Below are 15838 nucleotides of genomic sequence, written 5' to 3'. Positions count from 1 at the left end.
AAACATTAAAAAAAAAAAAAAGAAAGAAAAGGAAATGGACAGAGTGGCTGGTGACATACTTTGGTGAATAATTTGATGTAAGCGGTGCCCTCCGGTAGGTCCAGGGGCATTGATTGGGGTTTATGTGACCACACTACAATGTATGATTTTTATTTTTTATGAAGGAGATTCCTAAAAGCGCAGATGAACTGTAACACAGGCTGACCACACACTAGTAGCGATAAAAATGATAGCTAACATCTCTTGTGCCAGGCATGGTTCTCCTGTGATAAATCATGCAAACATGCACAACCCTCACCACCGTCCTGTGAGGCCCTTGCTTTCACTAGCCCCATTTTACAGAAGAGGAAAGGAGATGTGAAGCAATCTCACCCACATCATACAACGAACCAACCACGCGGCTGGTAAGTGGCAGAGCCAGAGTGGAACCAGCGCCCTGGCTCAAGTGCACCTGGCCCAGAAGCACCACGCCCAATTCTTCTGCACACGCTACTGATCGAGAGCGAGGGGAATTCCGTCACAGCCTCGAGCTGGGCGGACTGAAGCCCACGCTGTCTCCAAACGCTCTGTCGGTTGCCCAGGGTGTCCCGTCCCCGGTCCTAGTAACTCTGGGTGCCCCACCCAGCTCTGAGAATAAAGCAGTCAGCGGCGTGCGCGCACCTGCTCAGAGCGCTTTGGCAGGAGTCATTTAGGGCGGTTACGATCTTTATAACTTTAGGGGGTGAATCTTTGGCAGGGCTCACTTGCACCAAGTAAAATTTCAGAGAATTTCCTGAATAACAGGTGTATGTAACAGCTCTTCCTAAAGTCCCGAGGCCAAGGCTGGTGAAGGAGGCTCTGAGCTGTTCCCAGGACACCTGCGCCCTCGTGCAGGTCTGTATCTTAGATCCTGGGCTGACGGGCTCCTCCTGCCCCAAGCCAGCTTGGTCAGCATTTCAACTACGATCCCCCTCCTTCTTGAGCTCCAGCCCCGTGCACCCCATCCGGTAGAAACCGCTTGCCTCCCTTTCCTGTGAGGTGGTGCGGTCTGTGTTCCCAGAATGTCTTAATTTAGCTCCACCTAGTATCACCCCTCATCTGCCCGTGCACCACCCTTTTCTAGAAAAACGTGAAATTCGGGACAGAAGATTTCATTAGTCATTCTGTCTTTAGCACAGGGATGGGTTCTCCAAGCACAACCAGTGAACGCTGGATGGATGGGTGGATGGGTGGATGGATGGATGGATGGATGGATGGGTGGATGGATGGCGCTAACTAGGTAAACAACGAAAAACAAACTCTGAAAACACATGAAGGTTCGGAAGCTGTACCAAGGGTGACACACATTACAGTTTTATCAAGGAACGAGGATCCTGCTCACAAAAAGAGTTCTTGAAAGGGATTGGGGGTTGAAATAAAGATGGGCTTTCTAATCTCCTCCACAACTATGCCGGGTTCTCCATTTCCTAGATAAACGATACTGCTCTGTAATCCTAGAAGATGCGGGTGGGTTTTAATTACAGGGCTGCTCCGGGCCCGGCCCGCTCCTCGGTGCCGGGTTCAGCGGAGCACGGCCTCAAGCCAGGTCTTTTGCAGCAGTGACACATCAGCCTTCCAGTTGATGCAGGAGGAGAAAGGGCCTTGCCTCCGCGGGTCAGGGAGCTGAAATCAAAGGAAAGCTTGTTTTCAGTAGAAGAAAAGGAAGCCAACACACAGAGCAAAACCTAGGAGATGGAAAGAGAGGCCCCTGGATCGAGCCGTGCCCACAGCCAGCTGCACCCCGGGGCTTCTGACGTACGTGAGCTAATAAGTTCCATCTGTAACCTATGCTGACTTGGGTGGGATTCCCGTCCCTGGAAACCGCAGTCAGACTGGCTGAAAACAAGAACCGCATCGCCCAGGGGGTTAAGCGGGACGTTTAGAGAGAACCGGGCACAGCACAGCTCCTGCCGGGAAAGCATGCACAGCGAGGTTCCTGCCCCGACAGCAGCACAGAAAGCCTCGAGCGGGACGAAGGAGCGCGAACAACCCCACCCGTGTACCCAGACGAGCCCCCTCGCGATCCATGCGTGAGGACAAGTGTCACCACCGTCTTGATTCAGTAAAGGAGAAAATGCCTGAAGCCCAGATAGTTCGAGTTCCTAGTCTCAGAAAACCAAAAAAATTAGCGACAGACCCAAACCACGGCAGCCTTCTCTTTTCCCATCTCTGGAGCGTTGACTGCGTGGCCTCAGGAAAACCTGCCCGGGCTCATCCCATGTGTTCACCAGCGGAGCGGGCCACGGGAGCCACGGGGGCCATAGGGGTGAGCACCTCTGCCGGTCAGCCCGAGGCGTCCTGCTCCAGGCGCTGTGCTCCCGGCTCTGAGGGCAGCTCAACAGTGCTGCGCTCAAGGCCAAGGCATCGCGGGCTCTCTGGGCCCGCGTCCTTGGCCGTGCTGGCAGCTCGGAGCCCGGAGCCTGCTTCGGATTCTGTGTCTCCCTCTCTCTCTGCCCCTCCCCTGCTCACGCTCTGTCTCTCTCTCAAAAATAAATAAACATCAAAAAAACTTAATAAAAAAAAAGAATGCAAACTCAAAATCTGTTGAAATAGAAGCATCTATCTTTCTTCGTGGGTCAAGATTCAAGAATCATGGATTTGGCCCAACATACAAGTGTGAGCACTAAGGTTAGAGAATCACTGAGAGTCTGCAAATTGTAGCTATAAAATGCAGTTCTGAGCAGTATTTGGGTGAACCTGGCCCTTTCCGAGTAAATCTGTTCCGTGCATGCACTGAAATAAAGTGGAGTGTCCCACAATGACGGAAAGCCGGCAAATGAGAGACTTCCCGTGCCAACTCAATCCCGGTTTTTCTCAGTTGTGCTGTTAGCTTCCCATGGATCCCTCAGCACTGATAAATAACGAACAATGTGCATTCGTTGGCTCATTCCTCGTTGATCACGTTGCACACCCACAATGTAGCAGGAAGTGTACGACGTACCAGGAAGCACCAAGGAACACAACAGGCGTGGCCCCAGGCTCCATGGCCCTCACGGGCTCGTGAGGAAGGTGAACCTAAAGCCGTCACATGAACTCTAATGGAAATACAAACCGTGGCGGGTGCCATGAAGGAAACACGCACTTCTGAGAGTTGATGATGGTGGACGGGATTCCTACTCCTACTCTGGGATGGGGAAAGAGTCCTCCGAGAGTATGGAACGTAGGCTGACCGCTGAGAGGGGTAGCAGTTAGCAGGGAAGGCGGGAGAGAGCAGCCACGGGGAGGTCCTGGGGTGAAAACAAGCCTGACCGGTTCTAGAAACAGAAAGCGGCTGGCTGTACCAGCCACATCCATGGAGCCCCTCCCTCTTGGTCACAGTGGGGAGCCACTGATGGTTTGTGAGGAAGTGCAGGGAAGGTGACCTGGCAGCGACCGAGCTCAGTCCTGTGTTTTAGAATGCTTTGTGTCCTGCTGCACAAATGGAATTCACTAGACTGCTTTTAGACTACTCTCGTGTCTGCCAAAATCATTATATACATGAAAATGAGCTAATTTACATTGCTATGAATACATCTCAAAAACACAACTTCGAATTTTTGAGGGTTTGCAGTTGGTACAAAGATACCGTGCAATACCGTCCACATCCTGCACATGAAGTAAAATCCTGTAGGTTGTTTACGGGATGTGAAAAGAAGAGGCAGGAATCTGGCATAGAGGTTACTTCCCAAGAAGGAAGGAAGGGGACGTTTTCCCAGCTTGGTATCATTTGGTTTTTCTGGAAATTTAAAGCATCCAAGGCAAAGGATAACTTGTCTATTTCCTTTTACACATCGTTTATGGTGTTTGAGATATTTCACAACTTAAGATGTCAGATGTTCCTCTGTTTGTTTAAATGGCTACCAGTCCTTATCAATTAATGAATCTGGTTTCACTGAAAATTAATGGAAGCCATACGACCTTAATCATAAGTAAGTAGATTTAATCAACAGATAGTAACTTCCTTCATTGCTAGTGCTGGAGTGCTTGATTAACTTATTCAGGATGCTTAAAATTGTACCGGAATTGAGATATGGTGACATTAAATAAAAACTCACATTTTGTCATTTTCAAAGTTTTAAGCTCTTGGATTTATAAAAGGGAGCCTTGTCCAAGATCAGACTGGATACCTACAGAGTGTAATTAAAACCTGTGCAGAGTCCTGGGAGGTGGTTGGGGGGGGGGGGGGCACCTGGGCGGCTCAGTTCGTTGAGTGTCTGACTTCGGCTCAGGCCATGATCTCACGGTTAAGTTGGTGGGTTCAAGCCCCGTGTCGGGCTCTGTGCTGACAGAGTGGAGCTTGCTTGGGATTCTCTCTCTCCCTTTCTCTCTCTGCCCCTCCCCTGCTCAAGTTCTCTCCCTCAAAAATAAACATTAAAAAAATTTTTTTAAACCCAACTATGCAGAGTCCTAAGCCAGTGCCCTAGCTATCAATGTCACTGTTGATCTACCGTTGTTGATACACATTGAAAATAAGGTAGAAACCCTTCTCTCCAACTTCTTGGTTAAGACATAATGCAGTCTTTCCTTCCCACTGCACCTGCATCACCAACACATCCAAAAACATCCTCAAAAAGAGGATGTTATTTAACTTGTACTTCCTCCTCGGGCATGGCTGTTCCCGAACAGTGAGTGTGGACTGCCATGGGTCCAGGGAAAACGCCTGCGGTGTGCTTCAGGTCACGGACGGCCACGCAGAACAGGCTTTCTGCCCAGTGTCCAGGCGGACGTGAAGTGCTAATTGCTCTCACTGCTATTTTAGCCGCTACCTTTGAAGGAGAAATCAAGACAAAAGGTCTGACGAGTGTGAGTTCACGTGCGTGAGCAACCAGGCAGACCAGTGGGCGGTCCAGACACAGCCAGGTGAGTGCAGATGTGGACGCTCAAGGTTCATAGTTCTGGCCCGAGATTGAATCTGAGGAGCCTTTGTGCTATTATCTGCTGTCTTTGCAAACGCTTTGAACATCGGACTGAATGTGGTTTCTAGATGAAAGTCGCCAACGTCTCGACTTGTCTTCATTTTGTCCCTGGGAGCGTGAAGCTAACGCGAAGTGAGCTCAGGGCGAGAGAGGAAACCAGTCTCACGAAGGTGATGATTGTAGAAAAAAACAAACAGTCCCACTTTGCAGATGCAAAATACAGTAAGACATCGGAGTGGCTCTGGGGAGGCTGCGACTTCGGTGCGTGACCGTGAGGCACCGCACAGCGTCCCCCGCAGTGTGTCCAGCGTTTGAAATTCCAGGAGGACGTGGACAGTTGCTGTGTGTCAGGCCTGGACAGAGGCGACGGAACCAGTGGCGATGAGCCTCCCCGCACAGAATCGCAGCACAGCTGGTGTCTCCTCGTGGGGAGGGTCAGTGCTTCCTCGGCAGGCGACCTCTCACAAGGAGCCAAGGCCACACGCGGGGCGTTCCTTCCACGGACGCTCAGCCTCTTGTCCCGACACGTAGCCTGTGTTTGCAGCCACCCTTCCGTTCGGGGGTCTCTGCGAGCCGCCCGGCCCCTCACAGCCCAGCCCCCCAGCGACAGGAGCTCCAGAAAAGGGCTTTCGGCTTTTAGAGACGTTTCTGTGGACGCCAGGACAGAGTGTGGACCCCTTCGGAGGTAATGCAGTGCTTTGTCAAACCGCCTTAACCCAGAGTGCAAGACCCGCTGAAAGCAGGTGGGGGGCGGGGCGGGCCTGGGGGCCGCGGGGCTCACACAGGCTCCCTGTGCGAGGACCTGCCGCTCAGAGACCCGATTACCTCAGGAGACCTGCGCCTGGCATGTCCGAAGCACTCACGACGCGGACGGAAGCCCCACTCTGGAAAACCAGAGCTCTGAGGACAAGGACTTCCCACAGCATCCCTATCTGCAAAGCCCTGGGATAACAGACCAGGAATTTTACCAACAAGTTCCGTCGTGTTCATAGGCCCTGGTTAAAAGCTACGTTCTAGAAGTTTCCAAGCATTTGTGAAAACGCCTCGACCACAGTGACTCTAGAGACCAAGATCACAAGGCGGCACATGCCACTTACAGAGCAGTATGTGGGTGTGTGTGCACATGTGTACACGTGTGTGCACGTGTGCACGTGTATGTGGGTAGGTGTGCACATGTGTGTGCGTGTGTGCACATGTGTACATGTGTGTGTGCGCGTGTGCACATGTGTGCGCGTGTGCATGTGTGTACACGCGTGTGCACTGTGTATGTGGGTGTGTGCATGTGTATGTGGGTGGGTGTGTGCACATGTGTGCTGTGTGCACACGTGTGCACATGTGTATGTGGGTGGGTGTGCACATGTGTACATGTGTGCACGCGTGCATGCACGTGTGTGGGTGTGTGCACGTGTGTACATGTGTGTGCGTGCGTGTGCACGTGTACGTGTGTGCATGTGTGCGTGGGTGTGTGTGTGCACATGTGTACGTGTGTGCGTGTGCACATGTGCATGTGGGTGTGGGTGTGTGTGCACGCATGCACGTGTGCACACAGGGGAAACCACAGAAAAACACTGAGAAAAATACCAAAAAGTCTAAAAAGCTTGTTCATGGCAAGATGATGTGACTTCTCTTTTCATAACTTTTGCTGCCCTCAAATTGTCTATCCTCAAGAGGTACTACTTTGGGAATCAGAGACATTATTCTACATGCACACCCCTCTATGCACAGATGTGCACATATGCACGCCCGTGTGTGTGCACACTTGTGTGTGTGTCCATGCACAAAATAAAACAACACTGACTCCAGAAGGGCCCCAAGAGGAAGGGCCCTCGGTGAAGAATTCAGTGAGATGGCCAGGCTTTCAGGCTTAGGGTCCTGAAAAGAAAACGTCACTTTCAAAAGTCAAATTCTGCTAAATCCGGGGCCTGCTGTGGGCTGCAGGTTTGCAGGGAAAACACTCTCACACAGCCTGCTGGATGTCAAAATGTCCAGCTCCAGATCCCGTCCCCAAACCCAGGCCTCTGGGGACCCCGATGGCCCCAGTTCTCCAGGCGCCCTGCCTTTCACTTCAACAGGGGAAACTGAGACCAGACGGGTCAAGTGACTGCTCCAGGCCACACAGCGAATCAGCACTGATGCTGACCCGGACTCACGACCCCAGTGTGCCCTGCTTCCTGTGTGGTGTTCTCTCAATTCCAGGAGGGCGGAAGTCTAGGATCCAGCCATTTGTACAGATTCCTACAAAGCCCACGACACCACGGAAGACAGGCCACCCGGCCAGCAGCGCATCACACTGACAGCTCCTAGAGGCTTCGGGGCCGAGGCTGGTGCCTCCAGGAACAGGTGGCAGCAGGACAGCGTGAAAAGACGCTACCATGCCTCTGGGCCTCGTCCTGTCTGCCGCCGAATGCCACCTGCCGTAGCAGGGGGACCGATGGGAGGGGGGAGAGCTCCACGGGGGGTGGTGGGGGCAAGCACCTCTCAGTTCACACCCCGTGTCAGCAGACCCAAGGCACCCACAAACCACCAACTAGAGCCACACCCGAGTGGCATGAGATTTGGGACCACGGTCTCCCCATGGCCTTGGGGCTGCTCCTGGAGACATACCCCAGGTGCCTGGAGTTCACTCAACGTTCCCCCTCGTGGTTCACAACCTTTGGTTCATAAACTGGGCTTCTTTCTCCCATCCCAGTATTTCTCCTTAAAAAACCCAATGGGGTGCCTGGGGGGCTCAGTCGAAGCGTCCGACTTCGGCTCAGGTCATGATCTCGCAGTCTGTGAGTTCGAGCCCCGTTTCGGGCTCTGTGCTGACAGCTCAGAGCCTGGAGCCTGCTTCCGATCCTGTGTCTCCTTCTCTCTCTCTGCCCCTCCCGCACTCATGCTCTGTCTCTCTCTCTCAACAATGAAAAAACACTTAAAAAGTTAAAAAAAAAAAATCCAACCTTTACATAAGGTCTCCTTAATAAATAACAAAAGTGCTTACATCAAAAGCGAATCGTGCTGTCTGCCTGCCTTCAGGAAACGAAGAGAACTGTTCTTTACATCTCGGCTTCGTGATCAAAATGACAACGCACGTGGCTAAAATTACCGAACCCAATCTCCACGTTCGGCCAAAGCGGGGTTCCCGCCAGCTCCCGGGGCAGTGACCGTGCAGGTGAGCGCCCCATGCAAAGTGCCAGGACTGATGAATGAGAAGCTGTGGCATGAACTAAGGCACAGACTTTTCTTGCCCCGGTCACGTTTCACAGCTGCTGTCTTGTCCTGGGACAGAATTCCACAGCCGGCATCCATCCTTCCAGGGCAGAGGGCGGGGGAGACCGGCTCTCCCCTGCACCAGGAGCTCTCCGCCCGCCGAGAACACGATCCTTCTGGCAGAGACACAGCCCGTGCACTGTCCAGGGCTCTGCTGGGTGGGCTTCCTTCTCACTAAGTCATGCATTCGTTCGCAAACGCACACTGACGGAAGCCCACGAAATGCCGGGCACAGATGACAGGGAACAGGCCACGAAGAATCCTGGCTCACAGGCTCCCGCTGCAGGGGGGACGCCCAGCCCTCATTCATCAGCCCCCCAAGCCCACCGGGTGCCACCCCACACGGGGCGGGTGCAGGACGGGTTTCCCGGGGCTTCTGGTCCGGGAGGCGAGACAGACACCCCCTGCCACCCGTCCCCAGTGACTGAGTGAATGATCACAGATGGGGGGAGCACGGGGGACAGACCTCCCCGGCACGTCCAGGGACGCTTCCCAGAGGAAGCCAGGTGTACCTGGGGGCGAACAGGACGAGCAGGACTTGAGAGGAGGACAGGAGGCCTGAAGACGCGGTCCCCGCACACAAGCTGTAAGATGGGCACGGGGGCACCGAGGGAGCCGCCGGCAGGCCACCAGGAGGAGCGGGGCCCGAGGGACACACGGCTGGCACGCCCTGGCCCCCCGGGTCCAGCCCGTCCCACGCTGCCCTCCCCAGGGGATGCTGACCCCTTAGCATCCTCTGGACCTGAGCGGCCACATTGCAAACAGCAGCTGCTGGTTCTCGTCCTCGTGACACCCACGCCTGGATTCCCGTGCCCACGTGGCGGGAGGCGGGGGGGTGTCACTGGAGCGCCCGGCCGGAGGGGCCACCAGAGACAGCGGCAGTGCTCGCCGGCAGGCGCCCCAGCCTGGGTTTTGGAAGGGCGTGTGAACCTGAGGAGGATCTGTTTGCATTTCCCTCAGCTGAGTGAGGCACAGAGGACCGTCCCTGCAGATCCCTGCAGAGTGTGACCAAAATAAACCCTGCTGTTTCGAGCGGGCCTTCTGGAATGACTGGTTATGCACCCCCCCACCCCCACCCCGGGGCTCTCGGCCAGGCAGGGCGCTGGGTCGGAAGGACGTCCAGCAGCTGAGCAGACGCCTGGCAGCCAGCGGGTCCCCGGGGGCCAGGCCCCTGCCCCGAGCCCCCTGTGACGGGGCGGCAGAGGGGCTGAGGGCACGGCCAGCCTCGCCGAACCGACGGCCTCGGGGCGGTCTCCACGCAGGTCTCAGTGATGCTGCTGAGGTTTTTCTTGGTGGCGCGATGGAACGAGAGGAGACAAGGTCCGGGAAGGAAGCAGTCGGTTCTCAAGCGACACTGGGACCAAGCAAATATCAAGGAACCGGGCCTTGCTGGGGGCTGGGGTCAAAAATAAAACGGGCCCGTTTCCCAGCCTCTCCAAGAGCGTCAAATTAAGGAGCTTCAAGTAAGGGTCAAACCCAGATCCTTTGCGGAGGCCTCGTAAATGTCGGACGGGGCGCCTCGGCGTCTCTCAGACAGGAGTCCCCTGAGGCGCTCCCGCCTCGTGGACACTAAACTGCAGCTTTTGGGAATTTCAGGGACTTTTTTTCCGAGCAGCCCTGGCCCAGCGGAGGTCCAAGGTAGACCGAGGGCTCACGCCAGCGACATTCGTGACCGCTGCTTCTGTCAAACGGCACGAGTCCCGACGGAGCCACGGCGGCCCCCCACGTCTGCAGCACAAACGGGAAGAGGCACCACCAGCGTGGACTCCGTGGGACAGAGACAGCACGAGACGGAAACAGGAAGCAGGCTGAGAAAAGCGTCAGCTGCACACACCAGGCATTTCTTCTGGACAAGAAAGGGTGACTTCCAAGGGAGCGCCACGAATCCAGAAGGCAAGGCCAAGAGCAATGGAAAAATCATCCTCAGGAATTCGAATCGAGCCCTTTCCAGGAACTGCCAGCTTGGGCCGGACTGCAGCGCAGGACGCATGGGCCAGGCTCTGGGGGCCTCCCACATCCTCTCGGGAAGAGGCGGGTGTGACGGGGACGTCCACGTGTCTGCGTGGCTGGGCCCCGGCACCCAGACGCTCCCTCGAGCACCCGTCTGCGTGGCCGGGCAGGCACCGTTTAGAGGGAACGATCGCTTAAGCTGGTGGACTTGGCTAAGGCAGAACCCCCTCCCTGACGCGGGGGGGCCGCATCCAACAGTCGAAGGCTCGGAGCAGGGGAAGGGAGGTCCCCCAGGAAGAGAGAAGCCTGTCCCCGGACGGCCCTCAGGCTCCAGCGGCGGCCCCCGCCCTTCCCGGTCCCCTGCCCGGCGGCCGCCAGCCCCACCGGCCCCACGGCCACAGGAACCCGTACCTTAGCAGAAACGAGTCTGTCTCTGTCCGAGTACGAACATCCTGTCGGTTCCAGCCCCAGGGCCCGCGGCATCTGTCCCACACGCGTGTGCCACTGCATGTCCGGTGTGGGGCAGGTGGCTGCGGGCATGGGTCCTCACGTGAAGAGCGTGTTCACAAAGCTGCACTCCTGACCAGCAGCCAGGACGGCTCACGCGCACCTGGGCCTGATTTCGGTGACAGGATGCTGGAGCCTGAGCCGGATGCCACGACAGGATGAGGTTGGGGGACCCGACGGGGGGGGGGGTCGTGACACTGCACGCGGGAGGAATAGGAAGTTAGTGGCCAGAGAGTGGGCTGCGGCACAGGGTATTTTCCAAAGATGGCCCCGCGGACGTTTCCCTTCCAGCACGATCTTCTCACCACGCGAGAGGACACTCGCCACGGGAGGTGAGGTCCACGTTCCCTGCCTTTGAACCTGGGCAGGCCGGGAGCTGCCGTGAAGTGACACGGTGGGACTTCCGAGCCTAGTCTGGGAAAGGAGGCGCGGACTCCCCCCGGCTCTCCCTCCTCAGGACGCGGTCCTCAGGAACGGTGCCTCGACGTGGACGAGGTCCAGCACACTGAAGCGGCCAAGCTGGGAGAGCACCGGGAGGGGCCGCAGAGAGACAGGGACGCTCCAGGGGCCCCGCCTGCCTGAACCAGCCCCACCCGGAGCCCAGACAACAGAGCTCAAGGCTGTGCGGGCTCTAAGCCACCACGTACCGCACCGCCCGCCGAGTGGTACAGAGACGAGCCGTCCTCACGCCGCAGATCTGTAAGCAGATTGTTCCTGCGTAAAGCCACCCTGAGTCTGCTGACGTTGCTATACAAAAACATCAGAGACAACAGACACTTATCTCTCACAGTTCGGGAGGCTGGGAAGTCCCAGATCAGGGAGCCAGCATGGCTGGGTGAGGGTCATCTGGGTGGCCGACTTCCCGCTGTCCTCACACGGTTGAGACAGACTCCTGTCTTCTCGCAAGGGCACGAACCCCATTCATGCGGGTTCCATCCTCCCGACCTGCTCACCCCGAGGCCCCACCTCCAAACACTATCGCAGTGGGGGTTAGGGTTTCACATACAGCAGCGCATGCGGGCGTTTGTGGGACAACCAGAGCAACTGGGGTCTCACAGCCCATGTGCAGAATTGTGGGGTGCAGCTTTGACAGTGGGAAGCCACTGACGCCCCAACACGGTAAGATCTGTGTTTGTAAATGACTGCTCTGACCACCGTGTGACAAACTGACCAGAGGAGACAAGAGTAATGTGCAGAGCCCAGACGGGGGGCTCAGCCACAGTAAAAACGAGAGAAGACGGTGACTCAAAGGTAGCAGGTTCCTCATTCACACACTCGAGGGACCTCACAGCCTAAGACTTCGTAATACAATAGCAATAACAGCATTAACGCTGGCACTGTGCTTATCAGCTTATGAAACGTTTCGTCTACATCATCTTATTTGGTGATTTCCCTTTATGATTCGGTAGATCTCAGCTCTGCAAAATTAACCCATATCCTACTCCATCAAGCCCTAAAGTATGAAGCCCCATCAATTTACATAAATGAAATATCACAATTTAATAACAACATTATATGAAGTTACAAATTACGACTCTCTGCTCTGGCCTTCCTTCAGTTTTCCAGTGTGCCCTAGTCCTCACCACAGGGCCTTTGCACACGATTCCCCCTGGGACCTCACCATACCATCCTCCTTTGCCACTTCTCACCCTTCAGATCTCAACTCAACGTTTCCTTGTTATGTGCTTTCATGGTTTATTCCTTTCCTTCAGAATACTTGTCTTGATCTGTTACTACACAAGAATTCACACAGTCACGTTTACTGACTTTCATCTCCTTAGAGTCCAGGCTGCAAGGGGTTGGGGGACTGGGTCTACTTCACTCATCACCACCCCTAGAATTGTGCCTGACCCACGGAAGGTACTCAGTAAATATTTGTGAAAGGAGGAAATTAATTTTTAATTGGTCAAACATTGCATAAGACAGAGAATGGCTTCAATTTCCAAGGCACTGTTTATTTTAATATCGTTTCCAGCAGGAGCCAGGTTCTTGGCAAAAGATAAACTCCTAGAAGTTTTAATTTTATTACAAAAGTTATTGCTGCTCTTTGCGAACTATTTTGCAAATATGTGCTGGGTACCAACACTGTAATTTCAACATAATTACAATAACTGCAAGAGAAAAACTCCAATCAGGGCCACGGTGGAGACAATAATCCCTTGAACTCCAGAGAAGAGCAGATCTTATCCTGAGTCACCAGGGGAAGATGTGTGAAATGACACGGGGGCTTTCTGCCCTGCAAGCGGACGGCGTCACAGGCGCCTCTGAAGCCCAATGAAGCCACAGTCCTCTCGGGTCACAAAGCTCAGATGTAGGGAGGCTCGGGGGCATTACAGCTGCCTAAGTGATTCCAGATTCTCTGCAAAGCTATTATTACTGAGCAATTTATGCTGTTGGCATTCAGAAAACAACAGAAATATGATTCCAGATGGAGGCGTTCAGAGCTTGGAGAACCTCTGTTTTTCCGGAACAGGAACAAAGACTCCAAAGGTGTATTTTAAGCTAAAAAGAGACCTTTTCCCTCCCACCGCCGTTTGTACCGGGACTTAAGAAGGTGAAAACGGAAGCAGTGGGGACTGTGTGCAAAGACATTCATTGATGAGGCCAGGGCCTCACCACTCTTCCAGATTCTTCTAGAGTCAAGGCTGGGTCTTCCCTGAAGGGACGCCCAGATAGCAAAAAGGCCAGAGGATCGTATACAAAATCTCCCTGCACGCATGTAGTCTCGGGCAGACATCCGCACTATTTTTTTCTCCCTTCCCAAACCGAGATTGCCTTAAACACAAGCAACATCTTACAATTTTGCTCATTCTGTTCTAATTATATTACCAGCAATATCTGTGCAGTCGACACTAAAAGCTCAAGAGACTTCTTACCTCATTAAAATTTTTGCTTAGTTATCCCCAGAAGAGAGGCTCCGAACGCCAATTACCATAAATTTGCAGGCAAGGGCCATCCCGGGAGCAAATCTGGTGGCAGGGGAAGGCTGGCTTCTGTGGTTTTGGGGGTGTGGAGAGGAGTATTCTAATAATAGGACGCCATTAGCTCAGGATAAAAGGCTCAAGGGCAGCGCTGGCACCCATTAGGAGTTCCTAATTAGAGTCTGAGTAACTGCTATTTAATGAGATGGTGAGAGGTGCCCAGAGAACAGGCCGGGAACAGAGCGAACTCCCCACTCCCTCGGCACTTAAGGGGGAAGGGCAGGGAATTAAGAGCTGATGCTCACGCCTTCAGTGTTGTGCGTACAAATGCAGGCTTTCCTATTGTTTTTTTTCTTTTCCCTTAACATAAATGTGGGGGGTGGAGATAGAGAATAGGGTTTCGTAGGAAACTAAGAGGTGCTGGAATTACTCAAGACCCTCCTTGTTTAAAGGCTCTGGGAGCCTTGGCTCCCGAGCCAGCCCCTCCCCCAGACCTGCCGGGTCCCGCGCAGGGGGGTCCCCAGCACGTGTGGGTGCGGACAGACCGCGCGGCTGGCATTCAAACTCCCCTCCGGACGTCTTCCAGTCGGTGGCGCAGGCAGAGCTGGTTCCGCGCACCGGGTATTTCGACGCCGCTCCTTGTCATGCCCCCACCCCATCGTGATGTCGGGCACGTTCGCACAGGCCACCGGCGCTGGCACGGGGCTGCCCGGCCCGGTCGGGGGCACAGGCTCCGCGAGAAGGGAGCGCAACCGCGGGCAGCGGCGGCTGAGGGCGACACCCTCGGGGCGGGAGTGCGACCCCGGGGGCGGGGGCCGCGGGGGCGGGGTCTCGAGGTCCCGACCTGCGGCCACAGGGCTCAGAGCGGCCGAGGGAGGAGAGACCGCGGGGCGCGTCCCTCCGCTCTCCCGGGTCCCCAGTCCGGGAGGGACCTCTCGCCTGCTTCCGGGGACCCGCGAGTAGGGCGCCGCGCACAGGCCCTGAGAAAGCGGGGATCCCCGGCCGCGCCGGCAGCAAACGTGGCCACAGCGCACTCCCCCACCTCCACGAGCGCTCCGCGGGGGCGGCGGGCCTCCGGGGGGCCTCGGGCTGGGCCGAGCTGCGTGCGGACACGCGTTGGGCCGCGGCGCTCCCGGGCCTCCGGGGGCCGTCTCCTCGGCGGCGGTCACCGCGGGGACAGCGCGGGGCTCGAAGCCCCCCGAGACCCAGCGCGGCCGCCGATTCCCAGCCCACTCCCACCGCACGCCCTGAGGGAGGCGGCCACCCGCTTCCCGGGGGAGTCCCCGCGGATCCGACACCCGCCTCCACGCGGGCGCCCGGGGGCGAGACGGAGGTGCGCCCAGCCCACTGCCCACACCCCCACCGCCAGCAGGGCCACCACGGCCACCTCCCCCCTCGCCCACCTCCCCCGCCTCGGTGGCCACCCCCTTCCCGCCCCTGCTGCCCCAGTCCCGCGCCTCCGGGGGCGTCTGGCCACCGCCTTCCTTCCGCGGGGCCCACCCCTACCTCGAAGCTCCGCGCCTCGCCCTCCACCCCGGGGCCCACCCGAGCCAGGACGCTGAGCCCCACTCGGTGGTCTCCGGCGCGCATGCGCGCGGGCCTCTTCCCGCGCACCTGTGAGAGCGCCCGGGGGCGGGGCGGCCGCCTCCCGCGCACCTGTGCGAGCACCCCGCGGGGTCCCAAGCCTCTTCCCGCGCGCCCGGGAGCGCCCGGGGGTCTTCCGGCTCTTCCTGCGCGCCGGGGGAGGGGGGTCCTCCGCTCCTTCCCGCGCGCCCGCGAGCGCCCCGGGCCCCTCCGGCTGCTGCCCGCGAGCCCCGGGGCCCTCCGGCGCGGCCGGGCCCGGGCCGGCGAGCCCTCCACTCCCCCGCCCCCCGCCCCCGCCGCTGGTCCCCGGGGAAGCGCGCCCAAGCCCGGCCCCCGCGGGGCGGACAGCGGCGCCCGGCACTCACCCTCGTCCGCGGACGCTCAGCCGCTCCGGGGAGCGCGCCGAGGCTCGGAGCCGCGGGGGCGGGAGCGGCCACAGCCTGGGCCGGGCGCGCGTGCACACGGGCGCGCGGCCTCCGGGCGGGAGCGCGAGCCCGCGCCGCCGCGAGTCCCGGCTCCGGGGAGAGGGTTGCGGCTCGGCGCCGGGGCCTCCTCCGCGCGCCCCGCCCGCCCGCCGCCCGCTTAACCCTTTCCAGGACCCCGGGACTTCCTGCCGAGATGCGGGCTGCAGGCGTGGAGGGCGGCGCCACCTGTCCCCACGACGGCCCCACGGCCGATGCTGGGCCCGAGCTGCCCCCCGGTGTGAGTGAATCC

General features: G+C 57.2%; 1 long non-coding RNA gene across 1 annotated transcript; it reads right to left on the bottom strand.

Annotated features, from left to right (window-relative positions):
- Positions 1-1311: 1311 nt before the first annotated feature.
- Positions 1312-15557, bottom strand: LOC107180274. The gene is made up of 2 exons (XR_006216171.1): positions 15490-15557; positions 1312-1641 (listed from the first exon to the last, which is right to left on the bottom strand). It is a non-coding gene; the product is annotated as an uncharacterized LOC107180274 (long non-coding RNA).
- Positions 15558-15838: the final 281 nt, after the last annotated feature.

This window comes from Panthera tigris, chromosome B1, assembly GCF_018350195.1.
Source record: "Panthera tigris isolate Pti1 chromosome B1, P.tigris_Pti1_mat1.1, whole genome shotgun sequence".
Classification (NCBI taxonomy): domain Eukaryota; kingdom Metazoa; phylum Chordata; class Mammalia; order Carnivora; family Felidae; genus Panthera; species Panthera tigris.
Note: the sequence above shows the minus strand (reverse complement) of the source record. Positions and strands in the feature narration are given on the sequence as shown.